The sequence below is a fragment of the Notamacropus eugenii genome, chromosome 6 (genome assembly GCF_028372415.1).
Source record: "Notamacropus eugenii isolate mMacEug1 chromosome 6, mMacEug1.pri_v2, whole genome shotgun sequence".
Taxonomy (NCBI): domain Eukaryota; kingdom Metazoa; phylum Chordata; class Mammalia; order Diprotodontia; family Macropodidae; genus Notamacropus; species Notamacropus eugenii.
The window spans coordinates 166,227,723-166,253,483 of record NC_092877.1 but is presented as its reverse complement, the minus strand read 5'-3'; the positions used below and the strand labels follow the sequence as shown (position 1 = coordinate 166,253,483).

At 37.1% G+C, this 25,761-nt stretch overlaps 1 long non-coding RNA gene across 1 annotated transcript in view; it reads right to left on the bottom strand.

Moving 5' to 3' along the window:
- Window positions 1-5,342: 5,342 nt before the first annotated feature.
- LOC140510822 (uncharacterized) overlaps window positions 5,343-25,761 on the bottom strand; it is a 57,099-nt gene continuing 36,680 nt past the window's right edge. The window contains exon 3 of the long non-coding RNA XR_011969377.1: window positions 5,343-5,830. This is a non-coding gene — a long non-coding RNA (uncharacterized lncRNA). The remainder of the gene's footprint in view (window positions 5,831-25,761) is intronic.

Here is a 25,761-nt window from a genome sequence, read left to right as displayed (position 1 = left end):
CTTCATGTTTTTCTCTCACCTCCACTCTTTATCCCTCCACTAATAAGTCTTTTGCTTGCCTCTTTTCTGAGAGATAATTTGCCCCATTCCATTTCTCCCTTTCTCCTCCCAGTATATTTCTCTCTCACTACTTGATTTGATTTTTTTAAGATATGATCCCATCCTCTTCAATTCACTCTGTGCACTCTGTCTCTATGTGTGTGTGTGTGTAATCCCACCCAGTATCCAGATACTGAGTAGTTTCAAGAGTGACAAATATTGTCTTTCCATGTAGGAATGTAAACAGTTCAACTTTAGTAAGTACCTTATGACTTCTCTTTGCTGTTCACCTTTTCATGCTTCTCTTCATTCTTGTGTTTGAAAGTCAAATTTTCTTTTCAGCTCTGGTCTTTTCATCAAGAATGCTTGAAAGTTCTCTATTTCACTGAAAGACCAATTTTCCCCCCTGAAGTATTATACTCAGTTTTGCTGAGTAGGTGATTCTTGATTTTAGTCCTCGTTCCTTTGATTTCTGGAATATCCTATTCCACTCACTTTGATCCCTTAATGTAGAAGCTTCTAGATCTTGTGTTATCCTGATTGTATTTCCACAATACTTGAATTGTTTCTTTCTAGCTGCTTGCAATATTTTCTCCTTGACCTGGGAACTCTGGAATTTGGACACAGTATTCCTAGGAGTTTCTTTTTTTGGATCTCTTTCAGGCGGTGATCTGTGGATTGCTTGAATACTTATTTTGCCCTCTGGTTCTAGAATCTCAGGGCAGTTTTCCTTGATAATTTCATGAAAGATGATGTTTAGGCTCTTTTTTTGATCATGGCTTTCAGGTAGTCCCATAATTTTTAAATTGTCTCTCCTGGATCTATTTTCCAGGTCAGTTGTTTTTCCAATGAGATATTTCACATTATCTTCCATTTTTCATTCTTTTGGTTTTGTTTTGTGATTTCTTGGTTTTTCATCAAGTCATTAGCCTCCATCTGTTCCATTCTAATTTTGAAAAAACTATTTTCTTCAGTGAGCTTTTGAACCTCCTTTTCCATTTGGCTAATTCTGTTTTTGAAAGCATTCTTCTCCTCATTGGCTTTTTGAACCTCTTTTGCCAATTGAGTTAGCCTATTTTTCAAGGTGTTATTTTCTTCAGCATTTTTTTGGGTCTCCTTTAGCAGGGTGCTGACCTGCTGTTCATGCTTTGACTGCATGTCTCTCATTGCTCTTCCCAGCTTTTCCTCTACCTCTCTAACTTGATTTTCAAAATCCTTTTGGAGCTCTTCCATGGCCTGAGCCCTTTGAGTGGGCTGGGATACAGAAGCCTTGACTTCTGTGTCTTTCCTTGATGGTAAGCTTTGTTCTTCCTCATCAGAAAGGAAAGGAGGAAATACCTGTTCACCAAGAAAGTAACCTTCTATAGTCTTATTTTTTTTCCCTTTTCCGAGCATTTTCCCAGCCAGGGACTTGATTTCTGAATATTCTCTTCACACCCACTTTGCCTCCAGATCTGCCCAGCCAGTTCTTGGGGTCTGAGATTCAAATGCTGCTTCCCAGCCTCAGGGCTTTTGGCGGGGGCGGGGCTGCTATTCAGTGTGAGATTAAGTTCAGGTGCTTAGGTGGGGGCAGGGCCACCTCACGGGCTCAGTTCCCTCAGGGGGTTTATGCAGAGACCTTCAACAATAGATCTGGGCTCCTGCCTGCTTGGGGAGCCCTGGTCTGCTCCCGCCTCCACTCCTGCCTCCCAAGGAGGCCTGAGTTATGGGGGCATCCCACTCCTCTCTCACCCCGCCAAAGAGACCCTCTCACCAACCCTTGTCACCTGTGGGTGGAGGGACCCACGTGGCCACTGGAGATTCTGCCCCTGGAGCCTGTTCGGATCAGCTCCTTTTGGTGTCGCGCTGCCAAGGCAGGGCTGGGCTCAGCTCTGGGTCTGGTGCATGACGGATCTTTTGCAAGAGGTTTTCAGGTCTCTCTGGAACAGAAATCTTGTCCTCTCTGTTGTTCTGTGGCTTCTGCTGCTCCAGAATTTGTTGGGAGTCCTTTTTTACAGATATTTTATGGGCTGTGGGTTCGGAGCTAGCGTATGTGTGTCTTTCTACTCTGCCATCTTGGCTCCGCCCCCTATATAGTCTTATATAGAACATATACTAAACATATCCAAGGTAACTCTGAGTAAGGAAACACATTACCTACATTGGAAAATGCAAAAAGGCCTCACATAGAAGGTGACATTTGAGCTCAATGTGAAAGTAAATCATGAATTTCCTAAAGGTAAAGGTGAGAAAGGAGTATATTTAAAAAATGCATGTAAAGTACATGGATGGGTATAATGTGTAACAAAATGATGATCCTTGAGAGCAGAGACTTTCTCGTGTTTATCTTTGCTCTCTACTATCTAGAATAGTGGCTGGAATACTGTGGGCACTAAATAAATTTGCTTGGCTGAGTATATCTGGAGAGATAGGATAAAGACAGGTTGTAAAGCTCTTCAAAATGTCAGACAGAGCAGGTTTTTTTTTTTATTCTAAAGGCAATAAGAAGCCCTTGGAATTTATTGAGAAGTTATATGGTCAGACTTGTTCTGAGAAATATCCCTTTGCAGGCCATGTCATGGATGAAGCCTGAACTAGGTTGAACAGCAAAAATAATAATAATAATAATAATAAGCATAATACAAATTAGAAAGTGATAATAACAGTTTACATTTATCTAATAATTTGCACATTCTTTATAAAGATCTTGTCCCAGGAATACCCAATGAGGTAAGTAGGAAGCATAAGAATTATCCCTAGTATATCCTTTTCATACTCAAGGTTATATATTCTGACTCCAAAATCAATGCCCTTTGTTCTATGTCATGTTGAACTTGGGATATAAGAATGTAATTCTGTTAATTGATAGTATTTTAGGATTTCACGTATGCCTTCTTTGAAACCTGTCTGTTTCCATGTTCTTATTGATGTGGTTACTCCTTTCAAGGGGACAGATTGTAACCCATCACAATCCATGCCTTTTTAAAGTGTGTGTGTGTGTGTGTGTGTGTGTGTCCGTGTTTGCCCTTCGTTTCCCAAAAAAGACCATGCCATCAGAGAAATAATGACATGACTTTCACTTGACGTTGTTTTGAGTGAGGGAGGGCTGCGCAGGCCACCAGCCTCAGTGCTCCTCCAGAGCCATCTGAATCCATTGACCAGATAGTTCATCAGGATGACTGGAGATGACCCAGGATGAGGCAATAGGGGTTAAGTGACTTGCCCAAAGTCACACAGCTATTGAGTGTCAAGTGATTTGAACTCAGGTCCTCCTGACTTCTGCACTGATGTTCTACCCACTGCACCACCTAGCTGCCCCAACTACTATTAGCACTGCTTAGATGTACAGTGGTGATGCATCGTAATTGTAATCACCACACTCCTGCAGATAAAAAGTCAGCAATGTAATCTCCAAATGGCAAACTCCTAAGTGGTATGGAAAAAAAAAAAAAGAAATGCTCAAAAAACCCCCCAGAAAACTCATAGACCTTAAAAGTCACAAAGCGTTGCAAAGAGAGGTATTTCAAGAGAATTGAAGACTGGTGATAGTCTGTATGTTAGAAACTCTCCATGATCTCCCTGAACTATTACTAATTTTATTGCATTATGATCTGTAATGGAATTAATTGCTATTTCTGCCTTTTCACATTTATTTGCAACATCTGTGCCATAACATGTGGTTAATTTTTCTAATGGTTCTAAGTAGTACCATGAATTATGGATATTTTTTAGCAGTTCATTTAGATGTCACGTCTTTTAGCTCTAGTTTCTCCAATAATTTGTTCAATTCTGTATTTCCTTTTTATCTTTCTGCTAAATTTGTCTAAAACTTGGAGAAGCATTAAAGTCTCTTACTATTATTGTATTTCTGCCTGTCATTCTAATTCAATTAAATTTTCCTTAATGATTTCAGATGCTAAGGCATTTGTAGAATAAATTTGATACTGATGTTAATTTCATCCTGTATGGTAATTGGGCATGTCCTTCCATAGAACCTCCATAGTTTATTTGCCCAACACACTGAAGGATTTCCTTTAGGTCTATTAATATTCCACACAAAACTCATGTTGTCTCTCTGTTATCTTTTGTTATGGCTCTGTGACCATGCCACCTCTTTTCTTAGTCATGTGTTATAAATAATACTTTGTACAAAACTTTTTACTCCAAGCATGCATCTCTTTATTACCTTCTTGATGACTTCAGTCTTAATTTTTCTGACATCATGGTATTTTCAGTTGGAAAACTATATAGTATGTTTGAGAGAATTCCAGTGTGGAAAAGATGAATTTTTGTGTCAAGGGTCAACTTTTGATCATTGAAAGTGCCATGTAATTTCTCATATCTGTCAATCATTTAACAGTCTTTTTTTTAACACAAAAAAAGACTTTCTCAGGGTCACACAGATAGTAAATATCAAAGACTGAACTTGAACTCAGGTCCTCCTGACTCCAGAGCTCTATCTCTTGCACTACCTAGATACCCTCATTTAATGACCACTTAATCATTTACTTTGTGTCAGGTACTGTGGATACAAAGGAAAAAAACAGACCTTGAAGAGTTTGTGTTCTGGAAGAGACATGTATACGTATATCTAAGCATTTGCAAAATAATTTTTTTTGTGTGTGCAATGGGCCTAATCACTTATAAACAAATAGAAAATGCCTTTGAGTTGTTGTTTTACCTGAGTTTTGAAAGGAACTAGGGATTCTAAGAGATAAATGTATGTCAGTCTACTTTCTTCCTCCTTTCTTCCTCTTACCTAATTTTGCATCCTGATCTTTGTGCATCTGCATTTAATGTGTGTGTGTGTGTGTGTGTGTGTGTGTGTGTGTGTGATCATTCTTCTGAAAGCCCTTCATCTAGGTCAGAGGTGTCAATATACTGCCCCTAGCCCCACACCTCAGTGATGCTGAATCAGATTAAAATGTAGTTGGGAAATATTTAACAAAATGAATAAAAGTAAATGCAATGTAGATAATATTAGCTTAAGATTTTCGAAGTCAATATACAGCCTGAGATCCCTAGGTAAAATTTGGTGCACCCATTTCTATTTGAATTTAATACCATTGATTTAAGTAATATCCTTTCTTCAGCTACCAATACTTGTTTGTTCCTGTGTGAATTCCTAAATCGCTTTCTTTTGGATAGCCTTGAATCTCAGTGTGTCTTCTGTAAATAACTGGCACTGATGAAATTAAAACAAAAGTATTTGGAAATATGACTATCTTGGAACTTGGAAGTCTGTCACTTATCACTTCCATTTGCAGTTTGTGTAATATTTCCTTATAATGATTTTTTGAGAACATGTGTTATTATATCATGCATCATGGAATATTTATAACCAGAGGATAATAAAAGAAAGCTATCTCCCGAATCTTATGTCATATATAATCTTATATTCTTTGTAACACATTTATGGAATAGATCTTTAAGGTTATGCTTTTCTCTGAGTAATATCCCTTTTTTTGGTCATCACAATCTTCACTGGAGAAGATCTTGTTATCCATATCTTTCATTCACTTGGATGAGTATGAAAATATTATTTACTTTACAAGATCATGATTGAAAGCTTGCATGGGTGTGTGTAGTTTTTTCATAAGAATAGTATTCATAAACTTTTCCGTTCTTCTTGAATTTTTTCCATTTTGAATTATTTTGAAAATCATTCCTTTTTTTCTTGAAAAGTGTTCCACAAAATATATTTCTTCTTTGTATACTTGGACAGGCCCAGTTGTTGTCCTTGATCTCACAAGCTTACTCAGATGGTATCACAATGGATGTTGAGGAGGTAACATTCAAATATGTGTTTGGGCTGTCATTAATAATGAAGAAAAATATATAAAATGAACATATATATATTATATTAAATTATATAAATATATATAAATTCCTATAAAATCACAATCTTTCCCGTGGTAAAAATATAGGGTTGCAATTTCATTACCTCACTAGAAGGTAGAAAATTCTTATCCCAAATCAGTTTTCCTAGCAAAATGAAGAACAAAATGGATAACTAGTCATAAGATGTTAAATGGTAACTTGCAATTGTCAAAGAAACTGTATGATAATGGATTTTAAAGAAATCAGTACAAAGGATCATACAAACTGCTTTCCAGCTGAATTATCTTATGGGAGAAAACATTTTAGGAATGGCCATACATGACAAGGAAGAAACCCACTCTTTCAAATATGATTCTTAGTTCATACCTTCACTCCCATTTGCCCAGTCTAGTTCCCTTATCATCTTTCATCTCTATTGCTACAGTAGCCTCCTTCTTGGTCTTATGACTTCTAGTCTTTACCCTCTCCAATTCGTTCTTTCTATTAATGCCAAAATTCTATTCCCTCTATCTAGAATGATGATGTTACTCCTGTGCTCAGAAGCCATTGGTGGCTCCCCAGTAGTATCCTCAGAGATAAAAATACAAAGTCTTAATCCTGACATTTAAGAACCCTGAAATCACCTGTTTTCAGCTTGACTTGTTTCATGTTACTATCCTTAAAGAACACTAATTTACAATCAGATTAGAGTACTGAAACCACATATCTTTCTCCAATCTATTTCTCTAATATCTTTCTTTTGTTTCATTAGAAAACACACTCTCTTCATTCCCTACTGCTTGCTTAAAAGCTCTACTATTTTCATAGATCCTCTTCCTGCAGCTCCCCAATTTTAGTAGTGTTCTCTAATTTTTTTTCTCAATGTTCATTGTGTCATACTTATCTTTGTACATGTAAGTTCCATGGCAACAGTGCCTGGAAGTGGGTAGCAGGGCAGAGGATTCACAGGACAACAGGGTTCAGAGAGTCTTCCTGAAGAAACTTACTCTTGAACTGATTCTTGAAGGCACAGAGAATTGTTCCTGATAACGCAAATGACTAGAAAGACTTTCCTTTTTTCTTTTTTTCTGCAAACTTGCAAAGATAACTGCAAGATCTGATGGAGATTGATTTTCACAGCTTTGCCACTAAATCACCCATTCTACCACCTAAGGTGCAGAGTCCCTTAACACATCATTAATCTCAAATACTGTATTGTACAGAAACTGGACTCTAGAAACAGGTCGTCTGCCAAAGGAGATGGCCTTAGGCTAACACGTAAGATATTTGTACCAAGTCAACCAAGCTGCTTACTTGGGGAAAAAACAACTCTCCCTGCCCCCACAGGCAGGTAAAATATGAGTGTAAAATGTGTCACATATAGTGATGAAAAAACTATACCTTCTGGATGCCTCTTGGTGCTTAGAAAAATCTATTTTTAATGACAGAATAATATATGTACATGTGTATTAAGATCTAAGAACATTTTGAAGCATATGACTTTTTTTTTTCTGGAAGCAAAGGGATTTGTGGCACATTTTCACCACGATTCTGAAGTGTAATGCTGAATTTGGAGTAAATGTGCTCTTCCATTTCATAGATATGTATTTTGGGAAACTCACATGTCCTTTCTCACCCTATTTCCTCATTTATAAAATGAGGGAGGTGGAATAGATGACCTCTAAAATCCCTTCTATCTGTAATCTCTGATTCTGTGATCATAATCATAATAAATAGCAATAATTTCTATTAGTAACTCACATTAATAATGTAGTTTAGTAAAAAGTTTTTCTCCCACAATAAGCCTGAATTGTCATTTCTATTTGATTAGGGGAAACTCTGAACACAGTGAGGTTAAAACACACAGGCACAAATAACGGTCACACAGCTAGTATCTCTCTGGGTCAGAATTCATAGCTAGCCTCCTGAATCCAACTCTTTGCTTCTTTCCTTTATGCTATGATATTTCTTAATATTGTTTGACTTTGTGTATTGAATAACTGGATACAACAACAATATTAAAAGGTAGACTCTTGTGTTAAGACAGTTAGGTGGTGAAATGGATAGTGATGAAGTTTTCAGTCAGGAACGTGCAAGTTCAAATCCTGCCTGAGAAAGTTCCAAACTGGGTGACCCAGAGTAAATCAGTTAATTTCTCTCAGCCTGAGTTTCATCCTCTGTAAAAGGAGGATAATTATAGCTCTTGCTTCATAAATTTGTAGTGAGGATCAAATGAGACCACATAGGTAAAGAACTTTATTAACTTCAAAGTTCTATGAAATATTTTTTTTATTTTTAATCATAGTATCACTATCATCATTGAGAATATGTAGACTACAATGAAGTAGGATACATTTTTCTCTTCCACCAACAGGCTCATAGTCTAGCTGGGAAGAGAAGACATATGCATAAAAGGTAAATAACATAGAAGGAATCATGTCTTCCTATTTCAATGCTTAGGGGATTCTTGACATCACTGAAAATAGCAAATATGTTTGACAAGGCAAAGGAGGAAAAAAACCTCCTCAGCTGAACAGAGATTCACTTGTTTTATATCAGCTTCTCTTGCAAAGTTTCCTTGACTGAAACAACCTGCAGGCAAAATGTTTTGCCAATAGACCCTCAAAGCCCATATGCTGGCTCCAGAGCACAGGTGTTCCCTCCAAGTATTTGCCAAGTCACCAGTCAGAATGGACAGATTTTCTCTTCAGAAGGAGGAGGGCTGCCAAAGTCAAACAGTGAACTGTCTGGACTATTCAAGGAAGAGCTAAATTACTTATTATTCAAAAATGCCCTTTGGGATTCCAATGACAAAGTTCAATCAAGCTCAGCTTTCATTATTTTTTTCTGTGTGATAACATTTTCGTTTGGTCCTGAAACTAGCTTAGAGGACCCTCTCCCTATCCATATCTTCAAACTGATTGTAATTATAAAAAATGCATAGTGGAGAAGTACTGTGACATAGCAGCTAGAATTCTGACCTCAGAGTCAAGGAGTCCTGACTGAGTCCAAGTCCTACTTCTTGACCTATACTATGTGTAAGTTACATCATTTCTAAGTGCTCCCAGGCAGCCATCTAAGTATAGAGATTACTAAGGTGTTGCTGATATATGTTGATGGAGAGAGTTTCCACATCCAGAATGCCTCACATTGCTGAAATACACTGATTTGGACAAAACAATCAAACAACAACCGACCACCACTACAGCCACATATGCCGTAACATAATAACATTGATATTTTAGGCTTTCTTATATTTGCAGAGTACCTTATTAGCATAGCTACCTTGTGAGGCAGAGACTACTGTTTCTACTATTCTCATCTTACAGATGATATAGTCGAAGGTTAGAGAGTCAACAAACATTTATCAATTACTATGTGTCAGGCACTCTATTGCTTAATAAACACCTTTTAGAGGGAATCTGGAAGGCAGAGGGAAGGAGGGAAAGGATTCCAGACTTGAAATGTGACCACTGGAGGTAGAAGATGGAGTGTCACATATTGGGAAGTTCAAGAAGGCAAATTTTCTGAAACATAGAGTATGTGGAGGGAATTAAAATGTAAGAAGACAGAATAGGTAGGAAGGACCAGGTTATGAAGCACTTCAAATGTCAAACAGGGACTTTATAGGAAAATGAAATGACTTGTATGCCAAGAATAGTGAACATATCTTATGTTTGTTACTGCCCACAGCATCTGGCACAATGCCTTGCATATGGTACTTGATACTTTGAGAGTCTGTGACTTATGATTGCTGCTTCCAGGGGCTCCTTTTTTATTTTGCTCTCTGTGCCTTCTGATTGGAATCAGCATGTACATGTAATGATAGATCTGTGCTCAGTTCACAATTTCTCAGCTGATCTACAGAGTAAGGCACTGTCCATTGGGAACTTGGCATTGCTCATTGGTCCCATGGTGCTTGACTGCATGCAGCTGAGTGAACTGTATCAGTGCACCAAGCTTTGTCTGCTCATCTTTCCCTGCAACAAGTGCAGTCACGAACAAATGGAAAGAATGAAGATACCCTGAATTCTTGAAATCTGCCTGACTGTTCAGTGGGCTTGAACCCAACTTCATGCTGTTTGAGAACTGTGAGGTGAATGGAGAGAAGGTTCACTCCAGCCTTTGCCTTCTTAGTAGGGTCCCTAATAAGGATACTGCTTCTCTGATGGCAGATCTTAAGTTCATCATCTGGACTCCTGTGTACAGTAATGACATCTGCTGAAATTTGGAGGAGTTCCTGATGGGTGCCAATGATGTGCTCCCATGAGGAACCTTACAATCCCCAACAATGAGAAGGATATTGAAGAACTCCTAACTAAGGTTCCCAATGAGGTGCTAGGTTTCAGTTCTGAAAAAAATTCAATTCTTGTTCAAGGTGTTCCCAGTTTTCCCCCTGAGATAAGTTGCCTGGTGTTTAGAAGTAGTGAGGCAGTTTCCATACGGATTTTATCTATGATGGTAGGGGAAAACATATGATATTCCTATTAAAATCCTCATATTGGTCAAGATGGCAGAATGAGAACAACTACTCACCTAAGCTCTAAGACAAACTCTTTCAGATACTTCTAAAAAGAGAATCTAAATAAATTTTAGAGTGGCAGAATCCAATAGGAGACAGACTGTGGCAGATTTCCAACCCAGGAGGGACTGGAAGTCGATGAGAAGGATCTGTTGCAAAGGGCTGGAGGAGCATACAGGCTGTACCAGCATGGACTTCGCCATAGCAAAGCTGAGCAGAAAGCCCCGGGTGGTCAGAAGCGGCAATAGCACTGTGGAATCTCAAACATATTTGCCCAGGATAGGACTCTAATGGAACTGAGGGAGAGAGAATCACGGAACTCCAGGTAACTGCAGCAGCCACTCCTGAGACTATCAGCCAGCACATTAAATGTCTGTAAGTCACCTACTTGAAGTTCCAGGAGCCAAGATGGTGGAGTGATCCATAAATGCTCTACCTCTTAACTTGTTGACCTTGAAAAATTCAGAGAATATTTCTCCAGGAAAAATCTTGGAACAGTGGGATCAGATGAAGGGGTAAATAGTCTCTTAGCCTGTGGGGCTAGGAAAATCCCAAAGGGTCCCTCTTGCTGTGACTGAAGGGGACCAGTGCAGGACCAGAGCTGTCCCAGACAACTGCACCTCAGTGAAACAGGAGGAGATCCTGAGCCCCAGGGGAGTGGAAGCTTCAATCGTCAACACCAGGACACCAGGCATGCCTCACCATAGCCAGGGGAATAAGGAAGATACTATTACAAATGAAGTTCACCAAACATTGAGCCTGCCTGTGCTCAGGAGAGGAGATCTCCTGTGGCCAGACAACCCCTCCCCCACACTTAATGCAACTAGCTCCCAGGTAACTCCAGGGAAACTCAGAAAGACTTCACCTGGCCTCTGTTTGGCACATCAACCAGGTCAGCATCAGGTAAGCTATACCATTCTAGTTTCTAGCAGAAAGAACCAAATGACACAATATACAAAGCCTTAAGTTCTAAGCACAAGAACCGTGGGACAGAATCCCCTGTGCCTCAGAAGCAGAGACCCACTTTAAAAGCCAGGAAAAGGGTGATCATCACGTGCAAGAAGCAAACCAGAAAGGATAAGACCATAGAATCTTTCTATGCAGACAAGGACCAACACACAAATACTAAAGATGTCAGCACTGAGACTGTACTCACATCCAAAACTTCAGAAGGGTATATGAACTGGTCTCAAGCCCAAAGAACATTCTTGGAAGAGCTCAAGAAGGCTTTTAAAAACCAAGTTAGGGAAATAGAGGAAAATTTGGCCAATGATTTTAAAAATATGAAAAAAAGAAATCATGCAAGAATTTAAAAGGAAAATTGGAATAATGAAAAAGGAAGCACAAAACCTAAGTGGGAAATTACAAATGGAAAAAAGAAATACAAAAACTGACTGGAGAAAATAACTTCTTAAAAGGCACAATTGGACAGGTAAAAAAGGAGATGCAAAAATTAATGGAAGAATACAATTTGATAAAATTAGAATTGGGCAAGCAGAAGGTAATGACTCTATGAAATATCAACAATCAGTTAAACAGAATATAAAGAATTAAAAGATTGAAGAAAATGTAAAATATCTAATTGAAAAAAATCAACTGACTTGAAAAATAGATCCAGGAGAGAAAATGTAAGAATTATTGGTCTACCAAAAAGCCATGATGAAAAAAAAAGCCTGGACAATATCTTCCAAGAAATCATCAAGGAAAACTTCCCAGAGGTCCTAGATCCAAAGGGAAAAATAGTCATCAAAAGAATGCACTGTTCACCTCCTGAAGGGGATCCCAAACTTAAAACACCAAGAAATATCATTGTTAAATTCCAGAACTATCAAGTGAAGGAGAAAATATTGCAGGCAGCCAGAAAGAAACAATTCAAATACTGAGGAAGTATAGTCAGAATCACTTATGACCTTGCAGTTTCTACACTAAAAGATTGGAAGGATTGGAATATGATATTCCATAAGGCAAAGGAACTGGGACTACAAACAAGGATCAGTTACCCAGCAAAATTGAGCATAATATTTCAGGCAAGGAGATGGACATTCAACGAAGTAAGGAATTCCGAGACCTTCCTGATGAAAACGCTAGGGCTCAATACAAAATTCGATCCTAGACAGGCTGGGAAAATGCCTAGAAAAGGGGAAAAAATAAGACTATAGAAGGTTACTTTCTTCGTGAACAGGCATTTCCTCCCTTCCTTTCTGATGAGGAAGAACAATGCTTACCATCAAGGAAAGACACAGAAGTCAAGGCTTCTGTATCCCAGCCCACTCAATGGGCTCAGGCCATGGAAGAGCTCAAAAAGGATTTTGAAAATCAAGTTAGAGAGGTGAAGGAAAAACTGGGAAGAGAAATGAGTGACATGCAAGCAAAGCATGAAAAACAAGTAAACACCCTGCTAAAGGAGACCCAAAAAAATGCTGAAGAAAATAACACCTTGAAAAATAGGCTAACTCAATTGGCAAAAGAGATTCAAAAAGCCAATGAGGAGAAGAATGCTTTCAAAAACAGAATTAGCCAAATGGAAAAGGAGGTTCAAAAGCTCACTGAAGAAAATACTTCTTTTAAAATTAGAATGGAACTGATGGAGGTTACTGACTTTATGAGAAGCCAAGAAATCACAAAAAAACCCGAAAAGAATGAAAAAATGGAAGATAATGTGAAATATCTCAATGGAAAAACAACTGACCTGGAGAATAGATCGAGGAGAGACAATTTAAAAATTATGGGCCTACCTGAAAGCCATGATCAAAAAAAGAGCCTAGACACCATCTTTCATGAAATTATCAAGGAAAACTGCCCTGAGATTCTAGAACCAGAGGGCAAAATAAGTATTCAAGGAATCCACAGATCACCACCTGAAAGAAATCCAAAAAGAGAAACTCCTAGGAACATTGTGGCCAAATTCCAGAGTTCCCAGGTCAAGGAGAAAATATTGCAAGCAGCTAGAAAGAAACAATTCAAGTATTGTGGAAATACAATCAGAATAACACAAGATCTAGAAGCTTCTACATTAAGGGATCAAAGGGCGTGGAATAGAATATTCCAGAAGTGAAAGGAACTAGGACTAAAACCAAGAATCACCTACCCAGCAAAGCTGAGTATAATACTTCAGGGGAAAAATTGGTCTTTCAATGAAATAGAGGACTTTCAAGCATTCTTGATGGATAAAGACCAGGGCTGAAAAGAAAATTTGACTTTCAAACACAAGAATGAAGAGAAGCATGAAAAGGTAAATAACAAAGAGAAGTCATAAGGGACTTATAAAAGTTGTACTCTTTACATTCCTACATGGAAAGACAATATTTGTAACTCTTGAAACTATTCAGTATCTGGGTACTGGGTGGGATTACACACACACACACGCACACACACACGCAAACACACACATAGAGACAGAGTGCACAGAGTGAACTGAAGAGGATGGGATCATATCTTTAAAAAATGAAATCAAGCAGTGAGAGAGAAATATATTGGGAGGAGAAAGGGAGAAATGGAATGGGGCAAATTATCTCTCAGAAAAGAGGCAAGCAAAAGACTTATTAGTGGAGGGATAAAGAGTGGAGGTGAGAGAAAAACATGAAGTTTACTCTCATCACATTCCACTAAAGGAAGGAATAAAATGCACACTCATTTTGGTATGAAAACATATCTTACAATACAGGAAAGTGGGGGACAAGGGGATAAGCAGGGTGGGGGGGGGATGATGGAAGGGAGGGCATGGGGAGGATGGAGCAATTTGAGGTCAACACTCATGGGGAGGGACAGGATCAAAAGAGAGAACAGAAGTAATGGGGGACAGGATAGGATGGAGGGAAATATAATTAGTTCTTACACAACACCACTATTATGGAAGTCATTTGCAAAACTACACAGGTTTGGCATATATTGAATTGCTTGCCTTCCAAAGGGAAGGGTTGGGGAGGGAGGGAGGAAGAGAAGTTGGAACTCAAAGTTTTAGGAACAACTGTCGAGTACTGTTCTTGCCGCTAGGAAATAAGAAATACAGGTAAAGGGGTATAGGATGGAGACAAAGGCAGAGAGGGATGATAGAAGAGAGGGCAGATTAGCAGACAGGGGCAATTAGAACGCTCGGTGTTTTGGGGGTGGGGGGAGGGGACATAAGGGGAGAAAATTTGGAACCCAAAATTTTGTGAAAATGAATGTTAAAAGTTAAATAAATAAATAAATAAATAAAGGGAAAAAAAAGAAAATTCGATCCTCGAACACAAGTTGCAAGAGAGCTAAACAGGGGAAAAAATTATTATTCAATATGGGGAAACTTTGCATCCTTATAAGGGAAGATGATACTTGTTAATCTTGAGAATTGCATAGTTATTATGATATATAAAAAGGGATATACATAGATAAAGAAAGTGGGTATAAAATTAATGATGTGATGATAAACATGTGATTTAAGGGTATGAAAGGATTGTAATTGGAGATGTGAAAAGGAGAAGGCAGAAGAAGGTAAAGCACATTACAGGAAGAGGCACAAAAATATATAGAATATGTAGAGGGAAATATGTAGAGGGAAAGAGGGGAGTGAGATGAGCATTGTTTGAGATTTACTCTCAACTGATTTTGTTCAAGGGGGAAGAACAAACTCAGTTAAGTACAGAAATTTAACTAGCTCTATAGGCAGTAGGAGGGGAAAGGGGAAAGAAAAGGGAGGGAAGTCTAAAACGGAAGGAAGAAGTAGTGAGGGAAAAGGGGATTAAAAGGAGGGGGGCAGAAAGATGGGAGAGAAGACTGAGGGAGGTGGTGGTCAAAAATTAAAACGCGGTTATTGGGGGGAAGGGAGAAGGGAGAACTGAAAGCAAAAATGAGGGGAATGAGGATGGAGGAACAGACACAATAGTAATCATAACTATGAATGTGAATGGGATGAACTCTCCCATAAAATGGAGATGGATAGCAGAATGGATTAAAAACCATAATCCAACAATACGTTGTTTACAAGAAACACATTTGAAATGGCGATACACACCAGGTAGAAGTAAAAGGCTGGAGCAGATTATATTGTTTTTCAGCTGATATAAAAAAAGCAAGGGTAGTGATCTTAATCTCAGACAAATCAAAAGCAGGAATAGATCTAATCAAAAGAAATAAAGAAGGAAACTATATCCTGCTAAAAGGCACCATAGACAATGAAGGAATATCATCATTACTAAACATATATGATCCAAGTGATATGGCGTCCAGATTCTTAGAGGAGAAGTTAAGGGAGTTACAGGAAGAAATAGACAGCAAAACTATACCAATGGTGGACCTCGACCTCCCCCTCTCTGAACTTCATAAATCTAACCTCAAAATAAGCAAGAAAGAAGTTAAGGAGGTGAATAAAACCCTGGATAAGGTAGATATGATAGATCTCTAGAGAAAATTGAATGGGGATAGAAAGGAATATAATTTTTCCTCACTGGTACCTGGCACGTATACAAAATTGACCATGTACTAGGGCATAAAAACCTCACAGTCCAGTGCAGAATGACGAAATAGTAAATGTATCCTTCTTAGATCATAATACAATATAATTATATTCAATACAAGGCCATGGAAAGTTAACCAAAAATTAATTGGAAACTAAATAATCTAATCCTAAAGAATGAATGGGTTACACAACATATCATAGAAACAATAAAAGGACTTCATTCAAGAGAATGACAATAATGAGGCAACCTACCAAATCTTGTGGGATACTGCAAAAGCAGTTCTTAGGGGAAGTTTTATATCTTTGAATGCCTACATGAATAAAATAGAGAAAGAGGAGATCAATGAATTGGGCATGGGGCTGGAAAAGCTAGAAAAAGAACAAGTTGAAAATCCTCAAGTAAAGATGAAATTAGAAATGCTGACAACCAAAGGAGAGATTAATAAAATTGAAACTAAGGAAATTATTAAACTAGTAAATAAAACTAACAGTTGATTTTATGAAAAAAATCAATAAAATTGATAAAACTTTGGTCAATTTGATTAAAAAAAAAGAAAGAAGAAAACAAAATTACCAATATCAAGAATGAAAAGGGTGAGCTCATCTCCAATGAGGAGGAAACTAAAACAGTAATTTATAAATTACTTTGCCTAACTGTATGCCCATAAATTCAGCAATCTAATTGAGATGGATGAATATTTTAGAAAATAGAAATTGCCCCAGTTAACAGAAGAGGAAGTTGAATACTTAAATAACTCCATCTCAGAGAAAGAAATTGAACAAGCCTTGCATGAAGTTCCTAGGAAAAAATCTCCAGCACCACATGGATTTGCAAGTGAATTCTATCAAACGTTTAAAGAACACAATTCCACTACTATACAGATTATTTGGTAAAATTGGGAAAGAAAGAGTCCTACCAAATTCTTTTTATTATACAAATATGTTTCTGATACCTAAGCCATGAAGAGCCAAAACAGAATAAGAAAATTAGAGGCCAATTTCTCTAATGAATATAGATGCAAAAATCTTAAATAAGATACTAGCAAAAAGAATACAGCAACTTGTCACAAGAATAATACATTATGATCAGGTAGGATTTATACCAGGAATGCATGAGTGGTTCAATATTAGGAAAGCTATCAGCATTTTTGATCATATCAATAACAAAACCAACAGAAAATTACAATTTTATCTCAATAGATGAAGAAAAAGCTTTTGAGAAAATACAACACCCCTTCCTACTGGAAGCACTGGAAAGCACAGGAATAAATACAACTTTCCATAAAATAATAAGCAATATCTACCTAAAGCCTTCACGAAGCATTATATGCAATGGGGATAAGCTAGATGCATTTCCAATAAGATCAGGGGTGAAACAAGGATGTCCATTATCACCACTGTTATTCAATATGGTACTAAAATGTTAGCTTTAGCAATAAGAGAAGAAAAAGAAATTGAACGAATTAGAATAGGCAAAGAAGAAACTAAGTTATCACTCTTTGCAGATGATATGATGATATACTTAAAGAATCTCAGAGAATCAAGCAAAAAAATACTTGAAATAATAAACAACTTTGGCAAAATTGCAGGTTACAAATAAACCCTGGTAAATCATCTGCATTTCTACATATTACTAACAAAGCCCAACAGCAAGTGATAGAATGAGAAATCCCATTCAAAGCTATGATAGACACATGTTATTCTCCAAAAGTCCATTTCCTGAGTGTAAGGCAGAAGGTAATGGCTTCCCTTGGAAGAAGCGGTCTTTGATATTTCTCCAACAGCATGAGAATTTTTCTATGTGATGTTGTTATAAGATGTCTTTACAGTAATGCTTAAGTGTATTTGCAAAACTATGAACCTATGGGATTGATGAGCAGATGAGTTCAATTTTCTCTCTTCTTCCCCACCCACCTACTCAGAAAAGCTCCAGATGACTGATCATCATTTCTTTTTCCAACAATGATTTTCATCTTCCTCTTGTACGAAGTTTGAGTGTCCAACCAAACCAAAGCCAATCATCTTCTTTTTCCACCTTAGTAAGAGCTCTTTTAATCTGCACACTGACAATGTATGATTGAAGCTCTTTGGGAGACCTGTAAGTGAATCTGGGTACTGTGCTAAGTAGGACATTGGGACAAAGACTCTAGAATGAGATGTGACACATGAAATGAGATCAAATCCCCAACCTTCTCTCATTACAGCATAGAACTTTTTTATGAGAGTTTTAACGTTTTCCTCTACAATTATTATTAAGGGGCTTTTATTAAAAATATTATTTAAGGAGTGGGGAAGTGTTTGCTATTTGGCAGTAGGCCATAAAACAGAGAACAGTTTTAGGGCTGACATACAAGGTTAGGACTGTCGTAATTGTTTAAGTAAATATAATAGTTTCATTTATTCAATTCTACATCACATAATCTATGTTTCTTAGTGCTTTTCACTCAGAGAAACTGGAAACTTATTTTCTTTAATGATTTCTCTTGTCCATGGGTACTGTGAGAGAGATTTAATCCTTGTGTCTAATAACTTTAAACTGTCAAATCAGCTGACTGATTTTTTTCTCTATGAATTAACTGATATGTTAACTAAAAAGTGGAAATATCTCTCAGAACTGAAAGGGGAAATATCTCATAAAATAAATTCTTTATATTTTCATCACAGTACTGTGATTTCATTAGCATAGGAGTACCTGCTAGGGAGGCAGACTTCATCCCATTTCAAACTAGCTAACTAGGTTTTAGAGATTTTTCCTGAACCTCAGAGAGATTTATCTCAACAACTTTTATAAAGCTCCCTCTGGGTATGAAGCCATAAGCTAGGTTGTGGAGATATGAAGACACAAATAAAATAGGACCTTATAGGGAATGCAACTTGTACATCAATAACTAAATGTAAAATATAAAAAAAGAATGAGGGGTCTTGGTATGGTTACAGAGCTAGTAAATAGCAGTGATAGGACCTGAACACAGGTTTAATTTCAAATCTAGCACACTATCTACTATAACAGTGGTTCTAAAAATATGGACTAGCGAAACCTCAAGACCTTTTCAGTGAAACCATAAGGTCAAAACTATTTTCATAACAATGCTGATGCATTCTGATTTTAAATACAGTAAATATTAGTTTAAAAAATCCACATAAGCAAAAATGCCAGGATGGGGAGAACTCTTCAATACTTTTTAAGAGTGTAAAGGAGTTCTGAGACTAAAAATTTTGAAAACCATTTGTCTCCACCATACTTGCTCTCACATTAGATCAGTTCAACCTTCCCATATTCATTAGACAAGATGCTCAAAATACATTTTATTTGTATCCTTTTGATGCTTACAAAAATTTTGTTATGATAATTATGATGACACTTTAGAAGAGAAAGATGCAATTCATTTATGGATTTATATATCAAAGTCAACAGAGTGAAAACACTTTCCACTCCTTCATTGTCTCTCTCAATTTCACAATTAGACAAAGGAATGAAAATATCTTAGGAGGTTTGGTGCATTTCAAATATAACTCAATTCCATTTGAAGTTAAAATTCTAATGGTTGATTTTAGCAAATACGCATTTTCCTTCTTCAGAGTATTTTGAACTCTGCTTGAGAATATCAGGTAGCCCAGTAACAACTAACCCAAGCAATCAGTACTCTGAAGTAGAAGGGCATACCCTGACATTTCTACATAGTAGGTCCAATTAGAATTAATTGGTGCAATGTACACAGCAGATTGTTATAAAACCAAGATATAGTTTATGCAACCAGTCATTTTCCTATTATAAATAAGAAATGAGAATTCTTACTTGTTCTTTGTCTAAAGAAGTTAAAATCTAAAAAGTTAGTTCTTCCTTCAAAATAATGCACAGTAACTTCAAAAGGGTCAAAGAACCCTGCACCCATAAGTTTCCTCATTCTTTTCCCATGATTGAATGGCAATTCATATCACAGTTGTTAAAGTTATTACTATTTTGTCAAAATTATTATGATTATTTTATGTGTTGATTGGCATTGAGTGAAAGTTCCTACTGAAACCAATCATCAAAAAACAATCATGGAGTTAATATTTTGTCTATCTTAATGAGGCTCTAAGTCTTATTTGCTTTATTTTGTCATAGTTAAAAAATAAAATCAGTTTAAAGGTCCCTACCACCTTTTCTTAATACACAGATTTGGAATAAAAGGTTATCTGAATTTAATTCATTCATGATCCAATAAAATTTTGTCCCAGGCTGAGTTTGAAAATATTTTCTAAGAGTGCGGAGCTAAGATGACCGAGTAGAAGCACTCTCCCCACAAACCCCTCAAAATACTTGTAAAAATGATTTTAAACAAATTCTAGAGCAGTAGAATCCACAATATGACAAAGTGAAACAGGATTCCAGTCCAAGACAATCTGAAAGGCTGACAGGAAGGGTTTATTGCACCAGGCTTGGAGTGGAGAGCAGCCCAGTGGGGGCCATGCCAGCACAGACAAGACTGGAGTAGACTTCAGGACACTGAATCATTGGAAATTGTAGCAATTTTCAGACTTCTCAACCCACAAACTCTAAAGACAACTCCAAAGGTTAGTGGGAAAACTCTCTTACCTGGGTGACAGAGGAATATGATCTGGCCTCAGCCCCAGCCCCAGGGTGGTGGCAGCCATTGCTGCAGTGGTGGCTGCTTCTCGAGCTCTAGGCCTACGGCTGAGGGGGAAATTGAGCAACTGATCTGGGTCACAGTCCTGGGTGGTGGTCCTGGGGCAAAGAGTAGCATGGCAGATCTAGTGGCAACTGTGGAAAGAAAATCCTACTCGCAATTCCAGGGCAGAAAAGAATGCTTGTGGTTGCTCACAGACCAGAGCACAGGCCATGAGAGGAATAAACACCTCTTCTTTGACCATAACACTTTGAAGGAACTGAGAATTTACAGGTTCCCAGAGATGTCTCTGAAAACAGCAGCACAAAACCGCTGAAGCTTGGAAAATGAACAAAAGGGGGGGAAAGATGACTATAGAAGGTTACTTTCTTGGTGAAAAGGTATTTTCCTATGATGAGGAAGACAGCAAGGTCAATGCTCCTATAACCAAAACCTCCAAGAAAAATATGAAATGGTTAAGGCCATGGAAAGGCTCAAAAAGAATTTTGAAAATCAAGTAAGAGAAGTAGAGGAAAACTTGGAAAGGGAAATGAGAGCAATGCAAAAAAATCATGAAAAACTGTGTCAACAGCTTGCTAAAAGAGACCCAAAAATATGCTGAAGAAAATAACACCTTAAAAATACACTAACCCAAATGGCAAAAAAAAAAAGGTACAAAAGCCAAATGTGGAGAAGAATTGGCCAATTGGAAAGGAGGTTCGAAAGCTTACTGAAGAAAATAGTTTCTTCAAAATTAGAGTAGAGCAAATGGAAAGTAATGACTTCATGAAAAATCAAGAAATTATAAAACAAAACCAAAAGAATGAAAAAATAGAAAATAATATGAAATATCTCATTTGAAAAACAACTGACTTAGAAAACTGATTCAGGAGAGATATGTTACAAATTATTGGAATACCTGAAAACCATGATCAAGAAAAGAGTCTAGATATCATGTTTTAAGAAATTATCAAGGAAAACTGCCCTGATGTTCTAGAGCCAGATGGTAAAATAGAAATGAAAAGAATCCACCAATCACATCCTGAAAGAGATACCAAAAGGAAAACTTCTAGGAATATTGTAGACCCAATAGATTTGAAGTAGATGGGAGGCAAGAAATTGAAATACAGATGGTTTCTCACATGACTATTAATCTGTCTAAATACCTCCAACAAATAGACCAATAAAACCATGTCTTTTTTTTCCATTCAGTCTGTTTCCTCTTTTCTCATAGTGTATAGCAATGCCTCAGATGCTACCTGCTAGAATATGTGCAAAATTGTGAAGGAAATATTCATCTTTAAAATATCTCTGTTACTTTTCCTTAGAACCTATCTTCCTTCCTGCATGTCAGCCCCCAAAATGTCAAAAGCACTCCTTCCCACCTCCAGGAAGATTTCTCCTCTGTAGTGCTCCAATCAGACAAAAAAGTTCCCACATTCCAAAGGTTTTCTTTCAACCACATTAAAATGTACCTGCTCTGTGTTTCATTTTCTTAGAATTCTGATGTTAGGAACTCTGTCACCTAACGTGAACCAAAGCATTCCAAATAAGATGAACACTTTTAAGAGTTGTTTTTTACTCCATAACCAGAGGATTACTGACTGTTAGGTCTATAAAGGATAGAAGCAAGTACATTAGAATGATACTTTTGTTGAGGAGGAGACCTTTCATAGTAGACCTTAAATTTTATCATTTATCAAACACTTGCCTCTCTAGCTTATATAAATACTCAACTTGTGAGTTTAGCTTGTGAAACAGCTAGAACAGTCTACAAACTGATCTTTTTATAGCAATTTTGTGAATGGTGTGATTTCAACAGGCAATAACCCTCTTAAAAGAGTAGTCCTAAGACAATATCATTCTATGATTTCTGAAGAGAAGAGTTTACTAAAATACCATAATTTTAGAAAAATCTGGAAAGTATTTTATATTTTGAATATGATTTATTTATTTTCAGTTTTCAAAATTCACTTCCACAAGATTTGGGATTCCAAATTTTCTCCCTATCTCTCCTCTCCCCCCACCCCAGGATAGCATGTACCCCAACAACGCCTTTCCCCAATATGCCCTCCCTTCTATCACCTCCTTCTCCCATCCCCCTCCCCTCTCTTTTCTGGCAGGGCAAGATAGATTTCTATACCACATTTCCTGTGCAGCTTATTTCCCAGTTGCATGCAAAAACAATTTTAACACTCATTTTTAAAGCTTTGAACTCCATATTCTCTCCCCTTCCTCCCTCCCCATCGACCCTCACTGAGAAAGCAAGCAATTTGATATGTCATACAGTCAAATTCCAGAGTTCCCAGGTCAAGGAGAAAATAATACAAGCAGCCAGAATGTTAGGTAAATAAGAAGTTGAATTTCAATTATATTAGCACTAACATTTTTTTTTCTTAGAGTTATTTCTCAACCTTTCCTAAGGAAGCCATCATCCCAGGAGCAAATGCTAATGTTGCCAAGAATCCCAACAGGAGTGTATTAAGAAAAGGTGAAAAGAGGTTAATCAACTGCATCATGAGGCAATCTCCCTTGAGACCATATAATGTCTTCCAAAAGATAAGATCCTGTTTTAGTTTATGAGCCTCCCCAAATTCGAGTGTATTCCAATTAGAATGGCTCTTACTTTCATGTACCTTTCAGCAACTGTAGCATCTAGTAAAGTATGTGAATAAAATTCTTATATTCATAGAAAAAAACACACTATCTTTCCATAAGACATCAAAGATGCTTCAAGTAACCCTCCAATTCTTTGAATAACCTCTGAAACAAAAAAAGAGGCAGGGAAAGGTGACTGTGCAGCTGAAGAGTTATGTCACTGAACACCAGAGAGGAAAGAATCAGTGTAGAATTGAGAAACTCTGTTCTTACTTCATAAGTAGAGCTAGCATGGTGTTTATGCTTTCACAAAATTAATGGAGTTCCATAGACCTTGACAACTTGCTATATCTTCTCTGGGGGAGGATGATTTTATTACTCTTCAAAGAATGTCATGGGCCATCTTCTTTACAATTTATAAGTCAACACACAGTTTGATATTCTGATACATGAGGTCAAAAGAAGTCCCTAAAGGGTTATCAAGAGTCATTAGTGTTAATAGTGAGAGAGAAGCAAAGGTAATCTAGCTGAATTGAATAAACATTAAAAAGCACCTACTATGTGTGATATATTGGGCAGTGGTATGGAAAATTAGACAACTGAGACTTTGACCCTGTCCTCCAGAAACTTAGTCTTTGTCATGGAAGCTAGAGGTTGAGCCAAGATGTCTTCCTGCTCTATGACTAGTGATATGCCATGTGACTATAAGCAAATCAGCAAACATCTTTATACCTGTTTCACCATTTGCAAAATGAAACCAATCATTTTTCTCTCTATTGACCTGTAAGAATTTTCCCAGGAGTAATGACTTCATGTTTATAAAGATCTTCTAGCTTTTCACAGAATAGTGCTATGCAAATAAAAAAAAAGTAATATATGACTAAATTGTTGTTATGTTTCATTTCGTTTGGAAAAAAGCTAGAGTCTCCCTCGGGAGTTTAGTCCCTTCCTGCATTTATAGGAGGGAAAAGACTTGTGGTATCTTTTAATTATAACACACCATGTTGTATCCTACACCTAATAGGTGCTGAAGAAAAAACTCACACCAACTTTGAACCATAACTGTGTCAGGACCACAGATCATGAAATCTGAAGGGCAAAAGGAAAGAAACATTTCTATACTGGTTAGAGTAATAGGATCATAGATTTACAACTGGAAGACTTTGTGAGATAATCTAGTCCAAGCCCTTCATTTCACAGACAAGGAGCCCAAGCCCCAGAGAGGTCAGTCAGCTTGCCCAGGGTCACAGAGATATTTAGTGACAGGGCAGAGATTCAAATCCTTATCAAGTAACTCCAATCTCTAGGCTCTTTCCACTTCTCCATCCTTGCTTGCCCCCATTACCATGAATTCTCATACACAAGTGAGATGCCAATATTTCAAAGATCTGAGATTTTTGTCCATTTAGTAACTTCCGTCTCAATGAACAGTGTTACTCATCTGTTATCTTAGACATCTAATGGACAATCAGAAAGGTAAGTGGCTTACCCTGGTTGCAAAACTAGTAATTACTAAAGGCCAGATTGAAAACATCTTCCAGTATTCTATTCCCCACCCCCATTCCTTATATAAAGAAAGAATCATATTTCTTTTTAAAAAGGGAAACATTCTTACGTCAGACCAAGGGACAAATGCATCAATTGTCCTTTTATATTTTCATCCCACTGAACACATTGAAGTTTGTGGGGTGCAGGTATCATTATAAAATGCTTTCAGTGGCATATTGAAGATATGAAAGGCATATCCTTTATCATAGAATTCTTTTCTAGAAATTCCCAGAGTGTGTTTTTAGGAGAGAAGCATTATCAATCAAGTAATATTTATTAAGCACCTGCTAACTGTAAGGCACTGTGCAAGATGCTGGTAACACAAAGACAAAAATGAAATGATGAAGGGTGAAGTAAGCAGAACCAAGAGGACATTGTATATGGTGACAACAATATTGTTTTAAAAATGACTTGTCATTGTGACTATTATAAATACACAAATAACAAACAAAGGATATATGAAGGCAGAAGCTATCTACAATCAGAGAAAGAACCAATATATAGAAGTATGTGTAGATTTTACATACATATGTGTGCCTGTTTGTGTCTAATGGTAGCCATGTCTAGGGGGGATTGGGGAGAAAAAAGGAATAAAAATTAATTTGTTAACTTTATAACATATTTAAAAAGAATAGCAAGTTGTACATTATAGATTTAAGATTCATATAGAAACACCTTTTTATCATTCTATGTTACGGAAATGCTTTTTTATTTCATAAATTAAAAACAAAATGTTTTTTTTTTTAAATCTACCTGCGAGGAACTTACTTCCTATTGGAGAAGATATGATGTCTACACAAGGATACACAAAATAATTACAAAAGACAATTTTGGAACCAGGAGGCACCAGCCTCCTGACATGAGAGTTGAGAAAATGCTTCATATATGAGGTGACATTTTAGTTGAACATAGAAGGGAACTGGGAGTTCATGAAGTATCTGCTACATGAAAATTTATCATATATGAAAATATAAACGTAGTGGGGAACCTACTACTATACCAGATATTGTCCCTATGTCAATGTAGGACCAAGTACCCAAATACCACGTTAAAGTTTGTTAACTGTTAGTTAACAGTAGGTTGAGAATGACTTTACTGCTTCCTTTGTACAAGAAATAGATAGATTGAATCAAATATTTTTGGTATCATGTAAAAAAAGCCTTAAATCTTTTTCTTTGTGAACTTTGATGTGACCTGCAATCTACTATTAT